At 39.3% G+C, this 15,689-nt stretch overlaps 1 long non-coding RNA gene across 1 annotated transcript; it reads left to right on the forward strand.

Annotated features, from left to right (window-relative positions):
- The first annotated feature begins 1,433 nt into the window (after positions 1-1,433).
- On the forward strand, positions 1,434-15,271 carry LOC128314099 (uncharacterized). The gene is made up of 2 exons (XR_008295509.1): positions 1,434-2,417; positions 3,450-15,271. It is a non-coding gene; the product is annotated as an uncharacterized LOC128314099 (long non-coding RNA).
- Positions 15,272-15,689: the final 418 nt, after the last annotated feature.

Raw genomic sequence — 15,689 nt, forward strand, 5'->3', positions numbered from 1 at the left:
TTGTAGCAAGTATAGATAACGTCTTGACTAAAAAACTTTAAAAGGCAAATATTTCTGAGGATTTATAAACACCCAAAAGGGCATATGAATAATTTGGTGGGCTGTTTCCAAGTTCAGTTCATTCATCTTTTAACACTAGTGAATATCACAGAGCTTTGAGTTATAAGACTGAATTTCAAACCTGGGTTCTAACATTTACCACTGGCAAATTATTCAGTCTCTCTGTAGTAGAAGCATATTGGATTATTTGTCTAGCACCTATTCACAAGATTGTAACAGATGCCCCATATACATTTGATATGACCCAATTTCCTTACCATAGGTCACAAGATCAATAGATGCTATCCTGGCCCATAAATTTGTTTGTCTTCTTTCAGATATTTGCAGTAGGTTTAGTCTTTCTCCAGATGGCTGGACCATAACATGTATACTCAGGAGCTGTAGGCAGCCATGTTTTTTGCCGTTGTGGATGGAGATGTAAAAGGTACACATTTGTTATAAACTAGGCCCAGAGAGAGTAACAAGAGATGATGGATAGACTAAAGACCCGCTCTTAGTTTATTCTCAATACCCACCCACATTTCTGCCAAGACATTAAACCTGGATGGCTCTGGATATGCATTTATCCTCCATTTTAATTGCATAGCTAAAAGCTGGCTTAGAAGGGTTGAGTTACCATAACAGGAGAGCATGCCCATCTGAACTCAGTCTCTTGCTTTCTAACAAGGCCATTTCTGTGACCCCAATCTCCCAATGTTACGTAGTCACATAGATGTTCCCTGACCACTGGCGCTATGACCATATAGAGCATTATGGGAGCAAGCCTCCTCAGTACTGGAACTTTCACCTTGGTGCATGCAGATCATTTATACCCTACTTTATGAATAGTTGTTAAGATCCAGGGTGATTGTTCCCTCTCCACTACTTCTAAAGTTTCCTTTGGTAATCTTTATTTATAATTGCATTGGATAGTATGAGTACTTTGTATTCACATCTCCTGTGCAGGACAATTTCTTTCTTTAAGATAAGGGAATCTATTTTAAGTCAGTCTTCTTGTGTTCAAGTTGGGTTTCTGTTACCAGTAAATTGAAGAGTCATATCCACCCAACTATGGCCTCTCTAACCCACAGTGATCTCTTTTAAAAAGTGGGGCAAACAATACCAAGTGAGACAATAAATATAAAACTATTGGTACACAAAACATGTTCTGTAAATTTAAGCAGGATATTTCTTGAAGGATCAAGATTATAAAGATATGCGAATGATAAAAGGATCTTGGAAATAAATTACTTTCTACTATGCAATTTAATTTTGTGATGGGGCAGTTTCAATATTCTATAAAGATTTGCAAAATTCATTGCATTCTTTAGTACTGTGATATTTGACCTTTTTCTTTCTGTCTCATCATTTATCCTACTTTCTTAGTCTTTTCTATTAGTTTTCATTTTATTAATCCTCAAATATTCTTATTTAAACCTTACAGGGTTTCTACAGTTAGAATGTTTTTGGCTACAAGCAACCCTTCCATCTCCAACATGGATTCCGACTAAAACAATACATAACTTTATTATTTCACATAAGATTAAGTCTTCAGGTAATGATGAATCTGTAATCAGTTAAGTTACCATCTAAACAAGATGCCAGAGGCCGACATTCTTTCTACCTTGACTCTCTGCTCCCTTTAGCCTGTTGGGTTTTATCCTGAAGCTGTCATCCCTTATGATCACAGGGGGCTCCTTGTTGTTCTGGTTGCCATATCATATCACAAAACAACATGCAGATGAAAAGACTCCTTTTCTTCATTTATGTCTTTTTATTATCAACAAATGCTTTCCTAGAAGCCCCCAGAGACTTTTTCTTATGTCCCAGGAGCAAGCATCACCCAGCATAACAATTCATAAACCAAATGTCAGCAAGGGAGATAGGATTAGTGGTACTGGCTTCAGAAGTGAAATGCATAATTTTACATTAATGGAAAGCTTTGCCTGTTCACATCAGGACTCCTTTGGGAATCTAGAGGACAAAGCAGAAATAAAGACATGTACAGAACTTTTAATCACCCAGAAGCTATGATGCTGCCCCACAAAGCAGCACAACTCACTTGGCCCTTATTCTGGCCCCACAGTGTTTTTACATGCTTGTGTGAGTCTTTTGGGTCAGGTTTAAATCCTGGCTCTTTCAATTATTGCTTCATGATATGGGTAATTAACTCAGTTTCCTTATTCAGAAATAGGGATAATAATAGCACCACATTCATAGTGTTGTTTCGAATATTAAAGGAGTTAGTATAAGAAAAGCATTTAGAACGGTGCCTTGCTATATGAAATAATCAGTACATTGTACACACACACATTTACCCATTGATTCATATTTATATGAATTGAACCGAATGACAAGAGGAATCAAGTATTGTCAAGGTAAGGTATTGTCACATTCATGCTGAATCCTCATTTCGTATCATCTTTTGCCTTAGGTCAGGTTCCCTGGTAAAGAACTCTGAGATTGGATTGCAGGAGGTTTGCTGAAAAGTGCTTTCAGAAACACTCCTGTGAGGGGGTAATGGAGGTAGGATTGGGCAGCAGGAGAAATTGGGCTGTAATGAAGTTGCCTTGAAGTCCTTGTCTGAGCCTGTGGGGAGGCTCTAGAGCTGGGATAGTTTTCCTGCTAGAGCCTCCCAGATTGAGGCAAAGGGGCTGGGCCCTTGCACTCTGCATATTGCATAGTCAGTCACTTATGCATACTACAGAGAGGGGGTTTAATTTGGGGTGAGGCACCTTCCTTTGTTGAGGGTGATTGCTGGAGAAAGGAGCAGCTATGAGCCCAACAGTCCTAGCAAAGGGGCGTTCAGGGTGCCCCAGTCTTAAGAAGCCATGGTTCTAGGCAGATTCCTATAGTATCAACTCTGGAAGGTAATTGCTGTCACTCTGTATGGATAAAGTGGAGGACCACAGAGCCGAAGACAATGCCATGGGATGAATTGCCTAAAGCTTCTACCTCTAAGGCTTCCAGCTGTAGTGAAAAATCAGCCTCAGGTTAATGAGGTATTCATTAGTAAGCCCAGAACACCTGAATTGACATTGTGCTAGGGTGACCATGAGGTACCATCTGCTTGTTACACATGGCCCAGGACTGGAAAAGTTGACGGAGTCAGAATGCCATGCTTTGGAGCAAAGGAAGCCTGAATATTCTTAGGAAGTTTTAAATCATAATCATGAATGTGAAGGAAGGGATGTCAGAGCACAATAGACTTCGATAATTTAGATAATTATTTGTAATTATGGAAAGATAAAACTCCCAGAAGTGGGGAATATTCTGAGCGAAGGTTCACAGCAACAAATAGGGATGAGAGAGAGAGAAAACCCAGTTTGCTACTAGTAGTGGCAGATATATATTCTTCAAACCAGTTTCCTCTTTGTTTTTTGAGATATATCCATTATACTTGCATTTAGGTGGAGTCGTGGGACTTAATTCTGGCCAATGGAAAATAGATGGAAGTAATGTATATCACTTCTATGAGTGGCCTATAGAAACTTCCTTTCAAGATCAATCCCTCTTCCCTTTCTGACTGGTTGAATGGAGACAAGCTCTCAGCCCCTCTCCTCAGGGCAACCTAGACAATCATGTGGTGAAGAGAGCAGGCGTTCCAAAAGATGCCTACTAGAGAGCACCCTCCCTCCCACACACAGAACACCAAATTGAACTGTAAGGTGAGCAAGAAATAATTGTGTTGTTTTTATTTTATGTCATTTCATTGTGTTAAGTCACAAAGATTTCAAGCCTCACCTGATATGGCAGCTAGCAAATATCTCAATAAATATGCCCATCTTTGTGAGCCTGGAGAAATAGATGACATATCTAACTATGATAGCAACTGTTTGTATTTTTCTTTCCTACTATAATCTATCTTTTGTATACATATCTTTTTAGAAACTCCTGTGGTTACAAACTAGAGGCTGATAGGCTAGGTTGGGGCACAGATATTTTTATTTGGCCTGTACAATATTGTCTGGATTCATTGTCAACACACACACACCTTTTCATGTCTGGCATCTCTGAAAAAGGCAGAATATCCATAACGCTGCTGATGGCAACTATTGGCTTGGCCAAATAGAGGTCCCTGTCGATAGAGCATGGGATCTCCATTTGCCACTATCCCCAACCCTCTTAACTGTATCATGGCCAGTCCACATTCCCCTGTGTATGTTGTCTGCCAGGTCTCTGGAGCCCTTAGGACTTGTTGTTAGCCCCTTTCTTTGTAAAGAGTGCTGGGCTTTCTGAGAGGTGTTCTTTGGTTAGTTTGTTTCTCTAAGCATTTTCTCCCAATGACATTTCAAATGCCCTTCCAAGTTGTACAGGGCAAGATGGGGTTTTCCTCCTTCTGTGCATCTGCAGTACTAACGGATGCAGAATCAGCACTTCATGTGGAATCTGAAAGCTGTCAAGCTTCTCCCCTGACTTTCCACTTAGGTGGTGGGAGGGCTTTATCAACTATCCAAAATAACCAAAATGGACCTGCTGCATTCCTGCTGCATTTCTTTCCAATACATTTGAAACCTTTGTTCAGATATTGGACATGCAAGACAACAAGCGTCAAGACAATGGAGCCACCAAGAATTGTGACCCTTTATCTAGCCCTGGGTGTGGAACTATTAATTACTGCAGACTATGCCCCACTTCCCTGATGCTGAGAACAACATAATGAAGCCCTGTGGAGACACTGAGAGAAAGAATACCTATCATTAACTCTTCACACAGACAGATAAGGCTGGGAAAGTGCAAACTTGGATAAAACTCTTCTTTATGGATATCCAGGGAGATGAAGAGTGTTTCTTTAAAATAAAGCTTGTCTTAAAGAGAATCACTTTCAAGGATTAAAGGTAGTAGTATATGAGTAACATGCTTTTAAGCAACAACTCAAGGGGACAAAATGATATCCTTTATGGCCAGAGCACTCTGAAAAAATGGTTTACATTCTTCAAATATTATCATTTTTGTTTAATTTTTAGAGAATTGCAATAAGATGGTCCCATTTCCTTATAGCTCTCTTTTGGTGACCTCATCCAAATTTAAGTTTCTAAATCTGAATGTAAATGAATGGATCAGACCTGTATAAGTCAGGGCCAGTGAGAGAAATGGGCACTTTGTAATAGAAGTAATTTCAAATTCCAGTAAAGCTCTGCTTGATTTCCCCCTTTTCCATCTAGCATGCTAATCTCCATCTGGCTGCAGTAGCAGCATCTGCCTTTAAAATGACCCTTTTCCTTCTCAGGAAGGAGAGCGAATTGTGCTCTCCATGTTTCAGGACTGCACCTCTTCTGGGTCACCCTCCTGATTAATGTGCTTTTCTATGAGTAATATCATAATTCACAGTTTTTTCCCCTTTTTCTTTGAGACTAACTGGGTAATTCAAGTTTCATTTTCTCTCTCTGGGTATTTAAAGGCCAGCCCTTCAGACCAATTTTAGCCATCTATTGCTGGTGAGCCAATTTCTTGAGAGGCCTATTTGCAGAGCTGGTTCTGTAAGCTTGAGCCTGCTCCACCAGCCAGGCCCTTACATTGCATGTGGAATTTATTCAGACAAAGTCATTTTTTGAGCATAAAATGAATGTTATGGAGTCAGTATCACTGACTTTGTAGGCTATTTCCAGTACCATTTAGGCACTGATTGGGCCTTTTACATGGTCTCTAATATTACAGATTTGGTAAATATCAAGTATTAACCAAACTATTTCTGACACATTCCAACTCATGACTTCCTTCCTTTTCAATTGTGTGCAGAAATAGAACAGAATATGACAATAGGAAGATGTTACATGGTTCTATGATAGGTGACAGGATTAGGGAGAGGAAGCAACTCTCACAATATATCTTAGGCCATTTTGGTAATAAGCAAACGTGGAATTTGGATCCAAGCTAATGTAAATATATTCATATTGGTGCACGTATGTTCCTATTTTCATGTATGTTCTATGGAATCTGTCTCATAATTTTGTGATCACAGCTCATATACATGACTAGGACATGAAATCTTGTGCATCTAATTGACAACAGGTGTCATCCTGTATATGGCAAATGAATCTGATATTCCATGTAGTGTTTGGTATGTATGGTCATCTACAAAATCCTATTTGTGAAATATAAAATTTGGATTTTGTATGTGCTTTGTTCTGAATCTGGAAACAGATGGTATTTCTTAGTGTTTGTCTTTCCTGATATGTAGCCCTGATTATTTGTAAAATTGAGGTATTTAAAAATGATTGCTGGAAGCTTTACAATCTTTGAGAGGAAGGATAGGAAATGTCTAAGGAAGTAAGAGGCTTTGGAGTTATATGATAATCAGAATAAAACCCACAATTTTCTGGCTTCTGTAAATAATAGGAATATCACTGGTCATGGAGGTAGGTATAGAGTTGAAACAGTGATGGCAAGAGCTTTTTCTCCTCTTCTTTGGAACACATACATATTTGGTAACTATATTTTTATTCATTTTGAGAGAGAGAGGGCAGAAAGGTAGGGAGAGAATCCCAGGCAGGCTCCCTGCTGTCAGTGTGAAGCCTAACGCAGTACCTGATTCCACAAACCATGAGATCATGACCTGAGCCGAAATCAAGAGTCAGATGCTCAATTGGCTGAGCCACACTGTCAGTTGTGGGGTACCCCCACAACTATATTTTTTAAATCAATAATGGGGTCATGTAATATGGTGATTTGAACATTCTTCAAGGCTCTATCTTTGATATGAAAATTTTATGTGTAATGGTACAGAAATTTAAATTCAGCTCTCAGAAAAACACATGTTCTTATTTTGAATTTCCCTTAATCCTCTAGGAGAATATTGATCTTATTAGCTAATGAGAGAGCTCTGGTGGGCACCTCTCTGTGTGTTGGTCTTCTAGACTCAGTCCCTTTATTTTCATTGTTTTCCTTAGAATGGTAAGAATTTCAGGACTGGTAGGGGAAGAGTGTTATATTAGGGATGAAACCAAATTAGAGAAAGCAGATCCCAAGAACTCATAAGAGAGATAAAAATCAGTCATTAGGTAACAATTTTCAGCTATTCATCATCAGTTTGCCAATATATGGTACTGATGGACAAGCATCTTTCAGCTGAAGTTAACTAATACTTTTTAACAACAGTAATAGCAAATATCACTTATTAAATGCTCAGTATATTCCAGACATGCTAAACACCCTATCTTATTTAGCCCTTACAACATACATATGAGGCAGGTACCATTATCTTTTTACAAAAGATGAAAGGAAACAGCTTTAGGGAGATTATTCTATTTCATTGATTCTGAGGCAAACGTTATTTTACATTTTATTTTCTTAGACATCATGCTGCATCTTCAAATTGATGGAATCTTATGACAGTTTTCATTGTCTGGTCATAAACATCAACAGTGCCAGGTTGAAAACTTGCAGAATGGGTGCCAAGTTTAGGGAAGAAAATCCCAGACAGGATAGTGGGATTTTTAACTCCCATGAAGCAAATAGTTGTGGAGGTGGTGAGAAAGGAGGCATATCAGACAGATTTAGCATCATTCCCAACACTTTTAAGTTAACTTTTAAATTAAAAGTAAGCTAGCTCTGCAGAACTAGAAACCATGTGTCTTTTGTTCTCTGTGAATTTTCTTACAAATGCAGCACTGTTCATGCTGTCAATAGACTGAGGATCACTGTATGATATGATGTAGAAAACCACGGACATTCATGACTCTAACATGTTTCAGAAGAGTCAGATTCTACATGTCAACAAGTTTTAGAAATACCTTAACCAATTTCTTTATACAACATAGACATAGAAGTGATCCATGACAAAAATCCATGGCTAATAAAATTTAAAGTAGCTCTTTCATTAATTCTAACATAAAATGTTTCAGAGATAAAAAGCATCATGTCATAGTCTACAATCACTAGTATCTTTATTCAATAAAATAGAGATAAATGTTTGTCTGGATTTAGAGGCCAAGGTCAGAATGTCAGGCTACAAGGTATTCACTAATGTTTTGTTAAAAATTTCTTTCTTGAGGACAAGCATGGCAAGACCACTAATCTCTTTTTGGTGAAGACATCCTGAGACCAAGAAGTACTAATTATACTTATTACTATTATGTTATTTTCTAAGACAGGGTGAGAGAGAATCTTAAGCAGGCTCCATGCCCAGCGTGGAGCCCAACATAGGGCTCCACCCCATGAACCGTGAGATCATGACCTGTGTCGAAATCAGGAATCAGATGCTTAACCAAATGAGCCACCCAGGCACAGATACTAATTATTATAATGCCATGTTAAACTTATACTGCACCTTAAAGTTTGCACAGCTCTTTCACTAATTTTGCTTCTTGACTTCTTAAAACAATGTGATGAGGTAGAAATTGTTATCCCCTCATTTCCTGTAAAAACAGAGTGTCACATGGATTATCACCACATACATTTGCTGACTTATGGTGGATTCCCTGGGAAAGAACTCTGAGTGGAAATGTTTCTGTAAGAAATTTGTTGAAGAGTGCTCCCAGGAAGGTCCACTAGGGATGGGTGGGAACAGAATTGGGCACAGTGGCAGCTGAGCTGCAATAGAGACCTTAGGTGACCCCATGGAGAGCTTTGGAATCGGGATGGCCATTCAGACTTCACATAAGGCAAGGGGGCAAGGCCTATGTCCCCTACATCAACCAGCCATTGGATGTGGACTGCTCTGAAAGAGGGGATGTAATCTTGGGTAAGGCCACTTGCTACCTTGAATTGATAACAATTACTGAACTCAGCTGTAAGCCATCAGCTGTCAATACTTTTAATAGCTGGCAACATGAACACTGGTTCTGAAGATAGAGTCTGGGTGGCATACTACAGCATCCGCTAAAGCCTCCTTCTTATGTTTCTCATATCCACTTGTTTTGTATATAAGGTCACTCCATCTGAGAACTGCTCCTCTATGATTCTGGTACATCAGTTTCTCTGAGAAAACTTAGAAGGAGTGGGTACTCAGAAAAACTTAATCTCCTGCTGCTACAGCTAGATTCAGGCTGTACTGATACTCTCCACCTCCACCTCTCTCACTTATTCCTCTTTCCTTTGTTTGGCTACGACCTCACCTCTCCTAGGTGACATACCCAGTAGGGTGACACAGACCTTTATCCCTGAGAGGTATGAGCCTCTGACCATACCTGTCTCATGACATGGTTGCTGTAACAGTCTATTTACTGTTAATGCTGGGCAAGGAGGATTTGGACATACATCAGTGGATTACCTGGGTGTCAGATATCTGTCCCTACTGTGTGGCAGCAGTTCTATCTCCTAATGACAATCACGGTCTATCACCCCTATCTATCTCTCACTCACTCTTTCCTTGCTTGCTGGTCTCTTGACTCGAGGACCACAAAGTGGATGGCATATATCTCTGTGAATCACAATGATGCGGGGGGGGGGGGGGGGCTGTAGTACTGAGGGATAGGGAATAGATTCCTCTGTTCTTGGGCACAGAAAAACAGCCATGGTTTAAAAGAGCAATTAACTTATAAAAGAGCCAGCACCATAACTCTGCCAAATGTTGGAGGAACTGTAGGAACACTCTCTGGGTCAGAAGGACTGGAGAAGAACAGGGTTTATATTCCTCCTCCACCCTAAAAGCACATGGGGCGGTGGTCCAGATGCCATAAAGAGCTTGCTGCCTAAGTGAGCTCTGTCTGGGTCTATAAACCCACACCAGCCCGGTTACTCTGTGGCACAGAAAAAAACCACTTTTTTTTTTTTGCTTTCTTTTTTTTCCTTTAAAAGGTCTTGGTTTAAAAGAACAACTAACATATAAAAGAACCCAACTGCCGAAGAGGTGGAAGAGCTCCTGGAAAGCTTTCTGGGTAGAAGGGGCTGACTGACATGGTCTGTGGTCCCCACCTTCCCTCACATTGGAAGTAGAGACTAATGTACAGGCTGGGTATCTGAACTGGACGGCTGCCTCAGTGAGCCCTAGACCCCTAACCCATAACAGTCTCAACCATCTTATCCAGGTGTCCACAGGGTGGTACACACCAGGACACCCTTAATTAGTGTTCACTACAGCCCCAGCCTTTGTGCAAAGGTGACACAGGTGTAAAGCATAGTGGAACGCTCCAGGCCCACATCTCTTTGACTTCCGATGGCTTGCTAAGGCACCCATTATGCACAGCACTCTGGAACCTCCCACCTGACATGTTTTGGGTCCAGTATTCCTGCTTTGACATGCCCTGTGTGGCCACCACAGCAGGCACTCCCTGCACTGAGCACCGTAGGATACCATGGCTTGCGCCCAGTACAGCTTGACCTGTCCCTCCATGTCACCCTCAGAGGAGAGATACCAAGAACAACCTCGCTAGCAACTATTTGAGCTCTCTTGCCAGGGCACATTTTGTATTGAGAGCCCACAGTTCATACCAGACTGTACCCATGTTAATTTTAGTTGCACAGAGTGCAGAGTGCCCCAGGACCTTCTGACTTGTGCCCATGTTGGCTCCAGTCACCCTTTAAGGGCACCCTCTGTGTGGAGAGCCATATATACCCCTAGTTTATACCCACTTCAGCTATACCCACCCTCTGCAGACCACTGGGTCCCCCCAGGTAGCACCCAGTTTAGGTTCAACTATACTGCCAGGGAACCCTCAACACAGAATGTTCAGGAACCTCCCAGCCCACACACTGCCTCAGCATCAGCTACCCTGTCAAGACACCTCCTCCACAGAGTACCCTAGGACACCCCAGTTTGCACTTATTTTGGCTTCATCTGTCCTGCTAAGATGCCCTCAATACATAGAACCTTGGGACACCATAGCCTGCATTGAATTAAGCTTTAGCTGTCCTGACATGGTGCCCATTACCTGTAAGTCCTCAAGACCTGCAGCCCACACCAGCCACAACTCCAGCCAGCAAGGAAAAGTCACTAAACATACACAGTCTACATGGGGAATGGTCAAACACAAGACCATTCCTTTAAATTTAGGAGAATTAGGGGGAGGGGAAGAAAAAAAAAAGAGGTTAGAGTGGGAGAGAGCCAAAGTATAAGAGACTCTTAAAAACTGAGAACAAACTGAGGGTTGATGGGGGGTGGGAGGGAGGGGAGGTAGGTGATGGGCATTGAAGAGGGCATCTTTTGGGATGAGCACTGGGTGTTGTATGGAAGCCAATTTGACAATAAATTTCATATTAAAAAAATAAATTTAGGAGAATTATTTTGTTGCCTAATCCATAGAAAAAAACACAAAGAGACAAAATGCAACAGAGATATATATTCCAAAACCAGGAATAAGAAAAAAAACTTCCAAAAAATGACTAAATGAAATGGTGATAAGCAATATGCTTTATAAAAATTTAAAGTAATGATCATAAAGACACTTAATGGGCTGAAAAGAAGAGTAGAAGAACTCAGTGAGACCTTCAATAAAGAGGATTAAATACTAAAAAGATCAAATCAGAGTTGAAGAATACAATACTGAAATGAAAAACCTACTAGAGGAAACCAATAGTAGATTAGAGGATGCAGAATGTATCAGCAATCTGGAAGACAACGTAAAGGAAAGCACACAAGCTGAGGAGCAAAAAGAAAAGAATTTTTAAAAATGAAGATAGGGGCACCTGGGTGGCTCAGTCAGGTGAGCATCTGACTCCGGCTCAGGTCATGATCTCATGGTTTGTGAGTTCAAGCCCCAAGTTCAAGCTGTGCTGACAGCTCAGAGCCTGGAGATGCTTCAGATTCTGTGTCTCCCTCTCTCTCTCTCTCTCTGCCCCTCCCCTGCTCACACACACAGCCTCTCTCTCACTCAAAATAAACATAAAAAAATGTAGATCTCTCGAACAACATCAAACATTGTATGGGTCTCAGAGGAAGAGTGAAAGGGGTAATAAAATTATTTGAAGAAATAATAGCTGAAAACTTCCCTAGAGAAGGAAATAGATGTCCAGTTCCAAAAAGCACAAAGAGTTCCAAACAATATGAACCTGAGGAGGTCCACACCATGACACATCATGTCAAAGGTTAAAGAGAGAATATTACCAGCAGCAATAGAGAAGCAAAAAGTTACCTACAAGACAAAACCTAGAAGGTAATTAGCTGAATTTTTAGCAGAAGCTTTGAAAGCTGGAATGCAGTGGCATGATATACTCAAAGTGCTGAAAGAAAAAATCCACAATCAAGAATACCAAGCAAGGTTATCATTCAGATTTGAAGGAGAGAGAGTTGCTCAGTTAAACAAAAGTTAAAGGAGACAATCACCACTAAACCAGTCTTAAAAGAAATGTTAAATTCACTTCTATAAGTGGAAAAGAAATGACCATAAATAAATGTAAGAAAATGATGAATAAAAATATAAAGTATGACAGCATATACATAAAATGTGGAGGAGATAGTTTAAAAAAGGAAGTTTTTTTTAAATGTATTTTAACTTAAATGATCAGTGACCATCAACTTAATAAAGACTGCTGTTTACTTAGGATGTTATCTATAAATCTCATGGTATCCAAAATGCAAAATGTATAATTGATACAAAAAAATAAAGAGAACAAAAGCCAAACATAACACTACAGAAATTCATCCAAATCAAAGAAGAGTAAAGGAACAGAGAGGAACTACAAAAACCACCAGAAAAAAATGCAAATAAGTACATATCTATCAATGATTACTTTAAATGTAAGTGGTCTAAATGCTCCAATCAACAACATGGGTTGGTGGAATGAATAAAAATATAAGGCCCATTTATATCCTGCCTACAGGAGACTCACTTCAGACCTAAAGACACATACAGACTAAAAGTGAAAGTATGGAAAATATTTCCCATGAAAATGGAAGCAAAAATAAATTTGGGGTAGCAATACTTAGATAAAAAATAGACTTTAAAACAAAGATTGTAACAAGGGACAAAAAAGGGTATTTCATAATGATAAAGGAAATCAATTCAACAGGAGGATATAACAATTTTAAATGTCTACGCACCCAACACTGGCACCTTTTAAATACATAAAGCAAATATTAATGGAGATGAACAGAGAAACTGTTGACAGTACAGTAAGAGAGGGGACTATAATACCCTGCTGACATCAATGGATAGATGATTTCTATCATTCAGGTAGAAAGTCAACAAGGAAACAGTGTCAAAATGACACATAAGACTAATTGGACATACCATATATATTCAGAACATTCCATCCAAACACAACAGAACCTCATTCTTTTCAAGTGCATATGGGACATTCTCCAGAGCAGATCACATGTTAAGCCACAAAACAAGCCTCTAGAAATTTAAGATTAAAATAATACATCTTTTCTGACCATAATGATATGAAATTAGAAATCAATCACAAGAAAAACTAGATGGCACCAGAGTGCATTATGCTAAGTGAAATAAGTCAGAAAAAAAGACAAATATCATATGATTTCACTAACATAGGGGAAGAAAAGGAAAAATAAGATAAAAACAGAGAGGGAAGCAAATAAGAAGAGACTCTTGAATATAGAGAACGAACAAGGTTGCTGGAGGGGAATTAGTGGGGGGATGGGCTAAATGGGTGATGGGCATTAAAGAGGGCACTTGTTGATCACTGGGTGTTATATGTAAGTGATAGTGACTCATCACTAAACTCTACTCCTGAAACCAATACTACACTATATGTTAACTAACTTGAATTTAACTAACCTTAAGTTAAATATGTTAATTAATTTAACTAGCTTGAATATTATATGCTAACTTGAATTAAATTATTTAGATGGTAAAAGGAAAAAAAAAAGGAAAAAATGCAAACACATGAAGGGTAAACATGATATTAAACTACAAATGGACCAATGCAGGGGCACCGAGGTGGCTCAGTCAGTTAAGCGTCTGACTTCAGCTCAGGTCATGATCAGGTCCATGAGTTCAAGCCCCGCATTGGGCTCTGTGCTGCCAGCTTAGAGCCTGGAACCTATTTCAGATTCTGTGTCTCCCTCTCTCTCTCTGCCCCTCCCCCGCTCATGCTCTGGCTCTCTGTCTCTGAGAAATGAGTAAACCTTAAAAAACTAAATTGTAAAAAAACAACAAATGGAGCAATGAAGCAATCAAGAAGAAATAAAAACAAACAAACAAAACCCCAAAACCAAAAAAACCAAATGGAAACAAATGGAAATGAAAACACAGTGGTCCAAAATCTTTGGGACTCAGTAAAAACAATTCTAAGAGAGAAACATACGGTTATACAGGCCTACCTTAAGAAACAAGGAAAAGCCTAAATAAACCATCTAAGTTTATACCTAAAGGAACTAAAAAAAGATGAAAACCCAAGGCAAGAAGAAGGAAGAAAATAATAAAGATCAGAGAAGAAATAAATTAATTGGAGACTAAAAAAGCAATAGATCAATGAAACCAAGAGCTGGTTCTTTGAAAAGATAAATAAAATAGATAAACCCTTAGCAAGACTCACCAAGAAAAAAAGAGAAAGGACCCAAATAAAATCAGTAATGAGAGAGGAGAAGTAACAACTGACACCACAAAAATACAAAGGATCATAGGAGAATACTAGGAAAAATGACACGCCAACAAATTAGCCAACCTGGAAGAAATGGACACATTCCTAGAACCATACCATCTTCTAAAATGAATGAGGAAGAAATAGAAACTTGAATAGATTGATTATTAGTAATGGTATTGAGTCAGTTATCCAAAAAATACCCCCCAAAAAGTTCAGGATCAGACGGATTCACAAGTTAATTGTAGCAAACTTTTAAAGAAGAGTTAATATTTATTCTTCTCAAAGTATTCCAAAAAAATAAGAGTAAGGAAATCCCCAAAATACATTTTACAAGACCATCACTACTCTGATACCAAAGACACTGCACCCCTATGCTTACTGCAGTATTATTTACAATAGCCAAGATATGGAAGCAACCTCAGTGTCCACTGATAGACTAGATAAGGAAAATGTGGTATACATATACAATGGAATATTACACAGCCATAGAAAAAGATGAGATTGTGCCATTAGGAACAACTGTATGGACGTAGAGGGTATTCTAATTGAAATAAGTCAGACTGAGAAAGACAAATACTCTATGACTCCAGTCATATTTGGATCTAAAAAAAGCAGAATCAGGGGCACCTGGGTAGCTCAGTCGGTTAAGCGTCCGACTTCGCTCAGGTCATGATCTCAGAGTCCGTGAGTTCAAGCCCTGAGTTGGGCTCTGTGCTGACAGCTCAGAGTCTGGAGCCTGTTTCGGATTCTGTGTCTCCCTCTCTCTCTGCCCCTCCCCCGTTTATGCTCTGTCTCTCTCTGTCTCTCTCTGTCTCAAAAATAAATAAACGTTAAAAAAAATTTTTTAAAAAGCAGAATCAGACCTACAATACAGAGAACATACTGATGGTTTCTATAGGGAAGTGAGTGAGAGGATGGGCAAAATGGGTGAAGGGGAGTGGGAGACACAGGCTTCCAGTTATGAAGTGAATAATTCATGGGAATAAAAGGCAGGACATTATGAATTTAGTCACTGATCCTGTAACAGCATTTCATGGTGATAGAGAGTAGCTATACTTGTGGTGAGCAAAGCATAATGTACGAACTCATAGAATCAGTATGTTGCACACCTGAAACTAACATAACAATGTGTCACCTATACTCGAAGGGAAAAAAAAGAGGAAGTAAGGATATTTAGAGATATTTGAATACTGAAAACAATTTAAATATATACTTTCTGGTGT

The sequence above is a fragment of the Acinonyx jubatus genome, chromosome A1, assembly GCF_027475565.1.
Source record: "Acinonyx jubatus isolate Ajub_Pintada_27869175 chromosome A1, VMU_Ajub_asm_v1.0, whole genome shotgun sequence".
Taxonomy (NCBI): domain Eukaryota; kingdom Metazoa; phylum Chordata; class Mammalia; order Carnivora; family Felidae; genus Acinonyx; species Acinonyx jubatus.